At 40.8% G+C, this 12,641-nt stretch overlaps 1 protein-coding gene across 1 annotated transcript in view; it reads left to right on the top strand.

Moving 5' to 3' along the window:
- The window catches only part of PDE4B (phosphodiesterase 4B), a 681,554-nt gene that overhangs the window by 16,616 nt on the left and 652,297 nt on the right, over nt 1–12,641 (top strand). The window lies entirely within an intron of this gene.

Here is a 12,641-nt window from a genome sequence, read left to right as displayed (position 1 = left end):
TTTGCAATTATAAATTATCATATACCATTTGGAGTGTTCAGGTACTCTCAAGGAGATACACATTCCAGTTTGAAGACCAGTCTAAGGGAATGAAATGGCTTTGCCCAATATTAAATCCTGTAGAGGAGCAAAAAAAAAAAAAAAAAAAAAAGTATTAAAAATATACAAAAGAAATAAAGTGATTTACACATGTAATAATTAGAAAAAGTAACCTTTGGCTATGTTTACAAAGTGCATTATTATAATTAAACTTATTGGGTATTTATAACATCACTATGAAGAAGTTTGGAATTAGTATTTTTTTAAAAAAGAGGAAGTTAAGATTAAGAGAGTTTAAGTGGCTTCCTTAAGGTCCCAAAATGAAGTGGCAGAACCAGGACATAAACTCAGTCTTCTGGTTCTAAAGATGTGTACCAGATAACAGTTATTACCTACATCAATAAAATCTGGGACCATTGTAAATAAACATTTAAAATCTTTCTTAAATATTCATTTTTGAAAACTTCCTAAAATTAGAATTTTCAAGTGTTTTAATAAGGGAGTATGTAAAGTGTATAGATTTTTTTTCTTACTGCCCATGTTTTCTATGAATCATCAAGCTACAAATTCTATTGCTATTTGGTTTTTAAATCAATATTTCTAGAGCATAACAGAATACACATAAAGACTTGCAATCAATAGCACCACAACAATTTCAATGGCCATGACTTTTTTTTTATATAAGATATTCAGTATTTCATTTTGGGATCTGAAACATTAAGGAAGTAATGTGGTGTTTTTAAACTTAACTGAGTACTAATCCTTTTAGTAAATTAGAAATTAAAGCTGACGTACTTCTTTCCAAAATATTCTTTCTTAAGATACTCTAACTTTACGGTTTTTCTCTCATTGTTAGAATGGGATTATTTACCTACTGCTAATTTTGGATTTAAGCTATTGTTTTTGGAGGAGATAATTTTGAGACTAAATTTTGAGTCTAAAAACCTGTGTGGTAAAAAGGTCGTTTACCAAACACCATTCTAGAAAATAATACCATTTTATAAATATAATTTTATAATACTACTCTTATAAATACCATATTATAAAAGAAGTTTTAGGAAATGCTTTCAGGTACTTAATGACTAATAGATTGCATCTTCTACCCAGGAGAACCTCTGAGTTTTGTGTCCTACATCCCATGGGAGGCCCCTACAGGGGCATGGAAAACCCATTGCATCTCATCACTGCTAACTGACAAATTAATTAAAGCTTATTTCCTGTCCATGAAAGCCAGTGGTCTTGCCATAAAAGGTGAGCTAGGAGATATTCATTTTTCATACTATAGCATATACATTTAAAGAAAGTGTGTGATTTATAGAAAGTAATGTATAAGAAATTACAGTTCATTCCCAAGAGGGTCACTCAAATTAGAAAGATCCATCCTAAAATCTAGGCGTATGGAGTTCCTCCACTTTAAAAATCATTTTCTTAACCCAAGAATGTAAGTAGGAGACTATCCTTTGATAACTATACTGAAAGAACAAATTTAAAGAAAATATGCAGATGTTTCAACGTTTAGAAACAGAAAACCACCACAGGAAATAATTAAATAGAAGCATAACTCTGGCCCAAGGACAAGTGTCATTTACCGGTGTAAGGTGAAATAGGAAAGAAAAGGGATGGTGCAGTGACTTTTTAATAGTACTATTTTTAAAAACAAGTAAACTCCAAGGTGATAGATGATGTCTTTCTTACCTTTTTATTTTACTGGTATTTAGAAGACTTTTTTTAGTGAGATGATAATGATAGGAAATGGTGGTAATTGTTTATTTTCTAATTCTCCTCCTCTACAGAAAAAAAAGGCTGGTCTTATTATGTGGGCCTTCCTCTGCCTCATCCTAACTCTAAATGCATGTTTAACACCATAGCATCCCAAAGCCTGGGAGCCATGTGGGATCTGAGGATGGAGAAGACATGCATAAGTGAACAAGGTCCTTCTGATCTTTCAACACACTTAAGAAAAAAAAAATTTCTTACCTTGCCCCAAGAGGCCCCATATGGCTTTCCACCTGCCCACACTTTTTAGCCTCGTCTCTTCCCACTCTCCCATCTGCTCATTGAGCTCCGGCCGCACTGGCCTCCTTCCTCTCTCTTCAAGAGCCGCACATCCTTGCTTTGCCTCATGGCCTTTGTACCCGCTAGTCTGCTTGTTCTCTCTTCCTCATGGCTCTTCAGATGGCTGGCCTCTTCTCACCCTTCAGTACCCAGTGCCCTTGGCCATCCCATCTAAAGTGGCCCCCTTTCTCCTCCATTCACTTTGTAACATACCAGCTTATTTCCCTGATTTCACTAAGTACTAATTTTTATTATTTGTTTATTTCTAGCTTATTTGTTGCCTATCTCCTCCTGCTAGAATATAAGCTCCCAAACTGTAGAATGTTTATCTTTTTTGTTCTCTGTTGTATCCACTTTTCCAAGAACAGTGTTTGGCAATTGACAGTTATTTGATACAATTAATTGAAAAGAAAAAGTGCAGGAAGGGAGAAGAGAAGGGAAGGAAGGAAGAAAAGGAGAAAAGAAGGAAGTAAGGAAGAGGGGAGGGAAGGAGACTGTAGCAAGATTTTTTTTTTTATTATACTTTAAGTTTTAGGGTACATGTGCACATTGTGCAGGTTAGTTACATATGTATACATGTGCCATGCTGGTGCGCTGCACCCACTAACTCGTCATCTAGCATTAGGTATATCTCCCAATGCTATCCCTCCCCCCTCCCCCCACCCCACCACAGTCCCCAGAGTGTGATATTCCCCTTCCTGTGTCCATGTGATCTCATTGTTCAATTCCCACCTATGAGTGAGAATATGCCGTGTTTGGTTTTTTGTTCTTGCGATAGTTTACTGAGAATGATGATTTCCAATTTCATCCATGTCCCTACAAAGGACACGAAATCATCATTTTTTATGGCTGAATAGTATTCCATGGTGTATATGTGCCACATTTTCTTAATCCAGTCTATCATTGTTGGACATTTGGGTTGGTTCCAAGTCTTTGCTATTGTGAATAATGCCGCAATAAACATACGTGTGCATGTGTCTTTATAGCAGCATGATTTATAGTCCTTTGGGTATACCCAGTAATGGGATGGCTGGGTCAAATGGTATTTCTAGTTCTAGATCCCTGAGGAATCGCCACACTGACTTCCACAATGGTTGAACTAGTTTACAGTCCCACCAACAGTGTAAAAGTGTTCCTATTTCTCCACATCCTCTCCAGCACCTGTTGTTTCCTGACTTTTTAATGATTGCCATTCTAACTGATGTGAGATGGTATCTCATTGTGGTTTTGATTTGCATTTCTCTGATGGCCAGTGATGGTGAGCATTTTTTCATGTGTTTCTTGGCTGCATAAATGTCTTCTTTTGAGAAGTGTCTGTTCATGTCCTTCGCCCACTTTTTGATGGGGTTGTTTTTTTCTTGTAAATTTGTTTGAGTTCATTGTAGATTCTGGATATTAGCCCTTTGTCAGATGAGTAGGTTGTGAAATTTTTCTCCCATCTTGTAGGTTGCCTGTTCACTCTGATGGTAGTTTCTTTTGCTGTGCAGAAGCTCTTTAGTTTAATTAGATCCCATTTGTCAATTTTGGCTTTTGTTGCCATTGCTTTTGGTGTTTTGGACATGAAGTCCTTGCCCATGCCTATGTCCTGAATGGTAATGCCTAGGTTTTCTTCTAGGGTTTTTATGGTTTTAGGTCTAACGTTTAAATCTTTAATCCATCTTGAATTGATTTTTGTATAAGGTGTAAGGAAGGGATCCAGTTTCAGCTTTCTACATATGGCTAGCCAGTTTTCCCAGCACCATTTATTAAATAGGGAATCCTTTCCCCATTGCTTGTTTTTCTCAGGTTTGTCAAAGATCAGATAGTTGTAGATATGTGGCGTTATTTCTGAGGGCTGTGTTCTGTTCCATTGATCTATATCTCTGTTTTGGTACCAGTACCATGCTGTTTTGGTTACTGTAGCCTTGTAGTATAGTTTGAAGTCAGGTAGTGTGATGCCTCCAGCTTTGTTCTTTTGGCTTAGGATTGACTTGGCGATGCGGGCTCTTTTTTGGTTCCATATGAACTTTAAAGTAGTTTTTTCCAATTCTGTGAGGAAAGTCATTGGTAGCTTTATGGGGATGGCATTGAATCTGTAAATTACCTTGGGCAGTATGGCCATTTTCACGATATTGATTCTTCCTACCCATGAGCATGGAATGTTCTTCCATTTGTTTGTATCCTCTTTTATTTCCTTGAGCAGTGGTTTGTAGTTCTCCTTGAAGAGGTCCTTCACATCCCTTGTAAGTTGGATTCCTAGGTATTTTATTCTCTTTGAAGCAATTGTGAATGGGAGTTCACTCACGATTTGGCTCTCTGTTTGTCTGTTGTTGGTGTATAAGAATGCTTGTGATTTTTGTACATTGATTTTGTATCCTGAGACTTTGCTGAAGTTGCTTATCAGCTTAAGGAGATTTTGGGCTGAGACAATGGGGTTTTCTAGATATACAATCATGTCATCTGCAAACAGGGACAATTTGACTTCCTCTTTTCCTAATTGAATACCCTTTATTTCCTTCTCCTGCCTAATTGCCCTGGCCAGAACTTTCAACACTATGTTGAATAGGAGTGGTGGGAGAGGGCATCCCTGTCTTGTGCCAGTTTTCAAAGGGAATGCTTCCAGTTTTTGCCCATTCAGTATGATATTGGCTGTGGGTTTGTAATAGATAGCTCTTATTATTTTGAAATACGTCCCATCAATACCTAATTTATTGAGAGTTTTTAGCATGAAGGGTTGTTGAATTTTGTCAAAGGGTTTTTCTGCATCTATTGAGATAATCATGTGGTTTTTGTCTTTGGCTCTGTTTATATGCTGGATTACATTTATTGATTTGCATATATTGAACCAGCCTTGCATCCCAGGGATGAAGCCCACTTGATCATGGTGGATAAGCTTTTTGATGTGCTGCTGGATTCGTTTTGCCAGTATTTTATTGAGGATTTTTGCATCAATGTTCATCAAGGATATTGGTCTAAAATTCTCTTTTTTGGTTTTGTCTCTGCCCAGCTTTGGTATCAGAATGATGCTGGCCTCATAAAATGAGTTAGGGAGGATTCCCTCTTTTTCTATTGATTGGAACAGTTTCAGAAGGAATGGTACCAGTTCCTCCTTGTACCTCTGGTAGAATTCAGCTGTGAATCCATCTGGTCCTGGACTCTTTTTGGTTGGTAAACTATCGATTATTGCCACAATTTCAGCTCCTGTTATTGGTCTTTTCAGAGATTCAACTTCTTCCTGGTTTAGTCTTGGGAGAGTGTATGTGTTGAGGAATTTATCCATTTCTTCTAGATTTTCTAGTTTATTTGCGTAGAGGTGTTTGTAGTATTCTCTGATGGTAGTTTGTATTTCTGTGGGATAGGTGGTGATATCCCCTTTATCATTTTTTATTGTGTCTGTTTGATTCTTCTTTTTTTCTTTATTAGTCTTGCTAGTGGTCTATCAATTTTGTTGATCCTTTCAAAAAACCAGCTCCTGGATTCATTGATTTTTTGAAGGGTTTTTTGTGTCTCTATTTCCTTCAGTTCTGCTCTGATTTTAGTTATTTCTTGCCTTCTGCTAGCTTTTGAATGTGTTTGCTCTTGCTTTTCTAGTTCTTTTAATTGTGATGTTAGGGTGTCAATTTTGGATCTTTTCTGCTTTCTCTTGTGGGCATTTAGTTCTATAAATTTCCCTCTACACACTGCTTTGAATGCGTCCCAGAGATTCTGGTATGTTGTGTCTTTGTTCTCGTTGGTTTCAAAGAACATCTTTATTTCTGCCTTCATTTCGTTATGTAACCAGTAGTCATTCAGGAGCAGGTTGTTCAGTTTCCATGTAGTTGAGTGGCTTTGAGTGAGATTCTTAATCCTGAGTTCTAGTTTGATTGCACTGTGGTCTGAGAGATAGTTTGTTATAATTTCTGTTCTTTTACATTTGCTGAGGAGAGCTTTACTTCCAACTATGTGGTCAATTTTGGAATAGGTGTTGTGTGGTGCTGAAAAAAATGTATATTCTGTTGATTTGGGGTGGAGAGTTCTGTAGATGTCTATTAGGTCCACTTGGTGCAGAGCTGAGTTCAATTCCTAGGTATCCTTGTTGACTTTCTGTCTCGTTGATCTGTCTAATGTTGACAGTGGGGTGTTAAAGTCTCCCATTATTAATGTGTGGGAGTGTAAGTCTCTTTGTAGGTCACTCAGGACTTGCTTTATGAATCTGGGTGCTCCTGTATTGGGTGCATATATATTTAGGATAGTTAGCTCTTCTTGTTGAATTGATCCCTTTACCTTTATGTAATGGCCTTCTTTGTCTCTTTTGATCTTTGTTGGTTTAAAGTCTGTTTTATCAGAGACTAGGATTGCAACCCCTGCCTTTTTTTGTTTTCCATTTGCTTGGTAGATCTTCCTCCATCCTTTTATTTTGAGCCTATGTGTGTCTCTGCACATGAGATGGGTTTCCTGAATACAGCACACTGATGGGTCTTGACTCCTAATCCAATTTGCCAGTCTGTGTCTTTTAATTGGAGCATTTAATCCATTTACATTTAAAGTTAATATTGTTATGTGTGAATTTGATCCTGTCATTATGATGTTAGCTGGTGATTTTGCTCGTTAGTTGATGCAGTTTCTTCCTAGTCTCGATGGTCTTTACATTTTGGCATGATTTTGCAGTGGCTGGTACTGGTTGTTCCTTTCCATGTTTAGCGCTTCCTTCAGGAGCTCTTTTAGGGCAGGACTAGTGGTGACAAAATCTCTCAGCATTTGCTTGTCTGTGAAGTATTTTATTTCTCCTTCACTTATGAAGCTTAGTTTGGATGGATATGAAATTCTGGGTTGAAAATTCTTTTCTTTAAGAATGTTGAATATTGGCCCCCACTCTCTTCTGGCTTGTAGGGTTTCTGCCGAGAGATCCGCTGTTAGTCTGATGGGCTTCCCTTTGAGGGTAACCCGACCTTTCTCTCTGGCTGCCCTTAACATTTTTTCCTTCATTTCAACTTTGGTGAATCTGACAATTATGTGTCTTGGAGTTGCTCTTCTTGAGGAGTACCTTTGTGGCGTTCTCTGTATTTCCTGAATCTGAACGTTGGCCTGCCTTGCTAGATTGGGGAAGTTCTCCTGGATAATATCCTGCAGAGTGTTTTCCAACTTGGTTCCATTCTCCCCATCACTTTCAGGTACACCAATCAGACGTAGATTTGGTCTTTTCACATAGTCCCATATTTCTTGGAGGCTTTGCTCATTTCTTTTTATTCTTTTTTCTCTAACCTTCTCTTCTCGCTTCATTTCATTCATTTCATCTTCCATTGCTGATACCCTTTCTTCCAGTTGATCGCATCGGCTCCTGAGGCTTCTGCATTCTTCACGTAGTTCTCGAGCCTTGGTTTTCAGCTCCATCAGCTCCTTTAAGCACTTCTCCGTATTGGTTATTCTAGTTATACCTTCTTCTAAATTTTTTTCAAAGTTTTCAACTTCTTTGCCTTTGGTTTGAATGTCCTCCCATAGCTCAGAGTAATTTGATCGTCTGAAGCCTTCTTCTCTCAGCTCGTCAAAGTCATTCTCCATCCAGCTTTGTTCCGTTGCTGGTGAGGAACTGCGTTCCTTTGGAGGAGGAGAGGCGCTCTGCGTTTTAGAGTTTCCAGTTTTTCTGCTCTGTTTTTTCCCCATCTTTGTGGTTTTATCTACTTTTGGTCTTTGATGATGGTGATGTACAGATGGGTTTTTGGTGTGGATGTCCTTTCTGTTTGTTAGTTTTCCTTCTAACAGACAGGACCCTCAGCTGCAGGTCTGTTGGAATACCCTGCCGTGTGAGGTGTCAGTGTGCCCCTGCTGGGGGGTGCCTCCCAGTTAGGCTGCTCAAGGGTCAGGGGTCAGGGACCCACTTGAGGAGGCAGTCTGCCGGTTCTCAGATCTCCAGCTGCGTGCTGGGAGAACCACTGCTCTCTTCAAAGCTGTCAGACAGGGACACTTAAGTCTGCAGAGGTTACTGCTGTCTTTTTGTTTGTCTGTGCCCTGCCCCCAGAGGTGGAGCCTACAGAGGCAGGCAGGCCTCCTTGAGCTGTGGTGGGTTCCACCCAGTTCGAGCTTCCTGGCTGTTTTGTTTACCTAAGCAAGCCTGGGCAATGGCAGGTGCCCCTCCCCCAACCTCGCTGCCGCCTTGCAGTTTGATCTCAGACTGCTGTGCTAGCAATCAGCGAGACTCTGTGGGCGTAGGACCCTCCAAGCCAGGTGTGGGATATAATCTCGTGGTTCGCCACTTTTTAAGCCGGTCTGAAAAGGGCAATATTCGGGTGGGAGTGACCCGATTTTCCAGGTGCGTCCGTCACCCCTTTCTTTGACTTGGAAAGGGAACTCCCTGACCCCTCGCGCTTCCCAGGTGAGGCAATGCCTCGCCCTGCTTCGGCTCGCGCACGGTGCGCGCACCCACTGTCCTGCACCCACTGTCTGGCACTCCCTAGTGAGAGAAACCGGGTACCTCGGATGGAAATGCAGAAATCACCTGTCTTCTGCGTTGCTCACGCTGGGAGCTGTAGACCGGAGCTGTTCCTATTCGGCCATCTTGGCTCCTCCCCCCGCAAGATTTTTTTTTTTTTTAAGTGAAATAAAAGTCAATTGATTTTGGCAATAGCATGAGTTTAAGAATATTTTGGTTATATCCTTATTTGATAATTATCTGTAACCTTCCTTAGAACGAAAATTTTGTAAGTACAAAAACCTTGTTGCTTTTCCACTATTGTATTTCCAATGTCTAAAATAGGGCCTGACACAGGCACTAAATACATATTTGTTGAAGTAATGGATAAATGATGAGCTCCATTTAGGAAATAATGAGATATACTATTAAGAAGCAAGAATATTTTGAATGACAAGAAGTAATCTTTCTAGCATTGGAATTTGAAAATACGCGAAAAAGAAAACTATACATAATGCTAAATAAGGCCCAGCAAAAGCTTACATAGCAATGTTTAAAATAACCACAAATTGGCCAGGCATGGTGGCTCACGCCTGTAATCCTAGCACTTTGGGAGGCCAAGGCGGGTAGATCACCTGAGGTCAGGAGCTCGAGACTAGCCTGGCCAACATGGTGAAACCCCATCTCTACTAAAAATACAAAAAATTAGCTGGGTGTGGTGGCGGGCACCTGTAATCCCAGCTACTTGGGAGGCTAAGGCAAGAGAATCACTTGAACCTGGGAGGCTGAGATTGCATCACTGCCCTCCAGCCTGAGCAACAAGAGTGAAACTCTGTCTCAAAAAAAAAAAAACAAAACCCACAAATTATTTCATAAAATTTGCTCAGATTACCTACTTGCCGCATACTGAACTAATAAAGAAAAGAATGCTCATTAGCACCAGTATGGCCCAGGTAATGTGCTTACCATTTTCACCTGTCACCTGTTTTACCTTACTGGATCCTCATAGCAACTAAATCACATCTGTTTTATAGATGTAATAGGGTGTCTTGGCTAGGCGAACACTCCTATAAAATACAATTAGGAATAGTCCTATAATGTCCAGGCAGGATCCAGAACACAGAAGCTCCTTGCACATGGAATTAGCCGATATGTCTCCCCTACTGTGTCCATTTACATACACTGATCCACACAGGGGCTGAGAAGCCTTCTGGGTGGAGGGCTTACACCTTCAAGTCACTGGATTTCAAGTACATATGAATGTGTTTGACAGACTCACGTGACCCTGACAGATAGCAGCTTTTAGGGAACAACATGGAGCCTCTGAGAGTGGCATTGCTATGGCAAAGGAAGAATCTGGCATTATAAGCTACACCTAACCATATGGCTTGTTCTTCAGTGGGGCGTGCTGGGTTCTTCTGGGGATCAGTCTGGTGCTGATAATGGAATCTTCTCTCACTCAGCCACTCTGCTGGAATGTTTGTACCCTGTGGAGAAACTGGCTGTATATTAGTCAGGGTTTCAGTTCTAGATCACACAAACTACTTTAAGTAGAAAGTGTTTTAACACGGATGCTTACAAAGGTGATGGAAGGACCGGGGGACCTGGAATTAGCCTGAGCTTCTGGGAACAGTATTGAACAGTCCCTGAACAATACTGTAGATCCGGCCAGTTAAGGGTGTCATTCTCACACCATCACCACAACGTGGAGGAATCAGTAAGTTGCTGGAAGCAGAATACCCCACCTCATCCACAAGCCAAGGAGCCAGAAGATGCCACCACCACTGATGGCTCCAGTTCCACTCCATCTCAGCTATGATCCACGCTAGCAGAATGAATGCCCCATGCCCTGCCTCTTGACACCACAAAGCCAGGGACCGTGTCATCACCACTGCAGAAAATCCTTATGCTTCCATGATCATGATTGCCAGCAAAAATGACAAAAGCAGGAGATCAGCTTCCCTCACGTCACTCTTGTCTTCTACATCTTGGGTGGGTGTCTCTTCTTGGAGAAGCTAGGTCCCATACAGAATGTGAGCTGTGAAAGGGGTCCAAGAAATGTTATTTTTCATGTTTTACCCTCCAGAGTGCAGGGAACCAGTGTGCAATATCTGCTATAGCTTACATGTGTGAATTGAAAGTTACGTCTCTGGGTGCTGAAGCCCCTTAGAGCACAAGCAGTTTTGATGTGGGATGACTACAATAAACAGAAGGGGACTCAGATAATCTTGTGGGAACTTCCTCAGTGAAACACCCAAAGGAGAGTCTCTTCCGCATTTTTCAAGAATGACAACAGATATCTGGCAGAGAGGGACAGGGATAGCATTTCAGGTCCACTACAATCCAGGTATGTAGGTCTCTAACTCCACTAACATCTGAGCAGCAGAAAAAGAATGAGGATAAAGGTCCCACCTGGGACAGAAACCGCAAGGAATTGTCAGTCCTGAAGCTTTGGGCTCTAAATTAAAGTTGATTCATTAATACATGTAAGCTCCCTTCGGGTCGTGTAGAGAACTGGGGACCTGGAATTGTCATTGTAACATCAAAAAGAGGGGTTAAATTTCTCAAGATTACCATATTAATATACCTTGATTTGAACTCATGTGGGTCTTTTGGTTATGTTGGTGAAGATGATGAAACTTAGATCAAGTCATCACTTTGCCTACATAGGAGTGGACCTATAATTTGACTCTCTCCAAAGTGGATAGTATTTATATTGGGATACTTTTGACCAAAAGTGACAGAATATCATGCCTCATATTGTCTTACACAACAAGACATTTATTACTCCCCATAATGGGAAGTCTGGAGATGCCATGAGCAGGGTGGCAGGGCTCCAGCTCTCTTCTGACTCATTTAGCTCTTCCTCACTCTGATACTTCAGGTTGGAGACAAGATGGCTGCCCTGGGTCAAGGCCTCAGGCCAAGCATGATGATGGCATTTTGAAGAAAGGGGTCACATTCACCTCTGGTTTTCCTAAGATGATGGAAATTCTTTTTTTGTAAGTCCCCCGGCAGACTTTCTCTCATGTCTCCTTCACTAGAACCAACCCCCTTCTCTAAGCCTATCCTTGGGAAAAGAAATAAGATGACTGCGGTTGGCTACACTAACTAGGATGCACCACTGTAGCTAGGAGTGGACTTGACTTCCCCTGAAGCACAAGGCAATGTGAAGAAGTGTGGTCACCTAAACAATATCAGTTATGCTAGAAAGGAGGACAATGAGGATAATGGAGGTTGGGTAGGCAAGGAATGATGCCAGCTTCGACCTCTCCATTAAATAGTTAACTATTTTCCTGGGGGAGAAATTATGAGAAAGTTACTTTTGTTAAGGTTGGGTGATACACTGAGGAATGAGGGAACACCCAAATGCCAGGGGAGAAGAGGCAAATTTAGAAAAGAGTGAGAGAGAAGATGGACTGTTTCAAAAGATGGAGCACAGAAGGGAATCTGTTGTACAATGGAAACAACAAAGGTGCTTGTACCATAGGTATGTACCCTGGTAAAGGTTTTTATGAGAAGGTCTTCTGAAGAAGAGGCAGGACACAAAGAATTCCACAGTTAAAGAGATCCAGGAGACCAGCTGGAGGAGTGTCTGACAAGAGAGCAGGAATAAAGTGACAGATGAGAAAAAGAAAGGAAAGAAAAAGATGAGGAGACCTGCTGGCCTGTAGTTAGTCAGTGCAAAGTGCTGTTGCTGGGATACCTGTTCAGGTGCTGCTGGGAATTACAGTCTCTGTCAGCTGGGTTCTGAAGAGAAGAAGTGGTTCTTAAGTAGCTGACACCCTTTGTGTCTCTGGTTATTAAAAATACAATTTAATGATGTGGGAATTCAGCAGAGCAGCAATTCTGAGGCTATCACCTTGCACTTACTACCTAGTAAGAGAAGTTTACCAAAAAAAAAAAAAAGAAAGAAAGAAAGAAAAAAAGGAGAAGTTTACCACTTCTCTGTTTTCTCCTGGCTGACTTCGAAGCTGCAGAATCTGAGTGTGGTCTGTCAAAGGGGTAGGGGCTCTAAATTAAAATGAACAGCACTATAGTTTCTCCCAAACCTTGCCCAGAAAGTCTTAGTTACTGAACCACAAACCAGTCACTGCTGTGGTCCTCTGGAATGCTTTCTAGGGATATCCCTGTACAGATGCTCTCCAGGAACCCTTTCAAACCTCAAATCTTTGTCTCCCCG

Source organism: Pan troglodytes, chromosome 1 (genome assembly GCF_028858775.2).
Source record: "Pan troglodytes isolate AG18354 chromosome 1, NHGRI_mPanTro3-v2.0_pri, whole genome shotgun sequence".
Taxonomy (NCBI): Eukaryota; Metazoa; Chordata; class Mammalia; order Primates; family Hominidae; genus Pan; species Pan troglodytes.
This window is presented reverse-complemented; position numbering and strand designations above follow the sequence as displayed.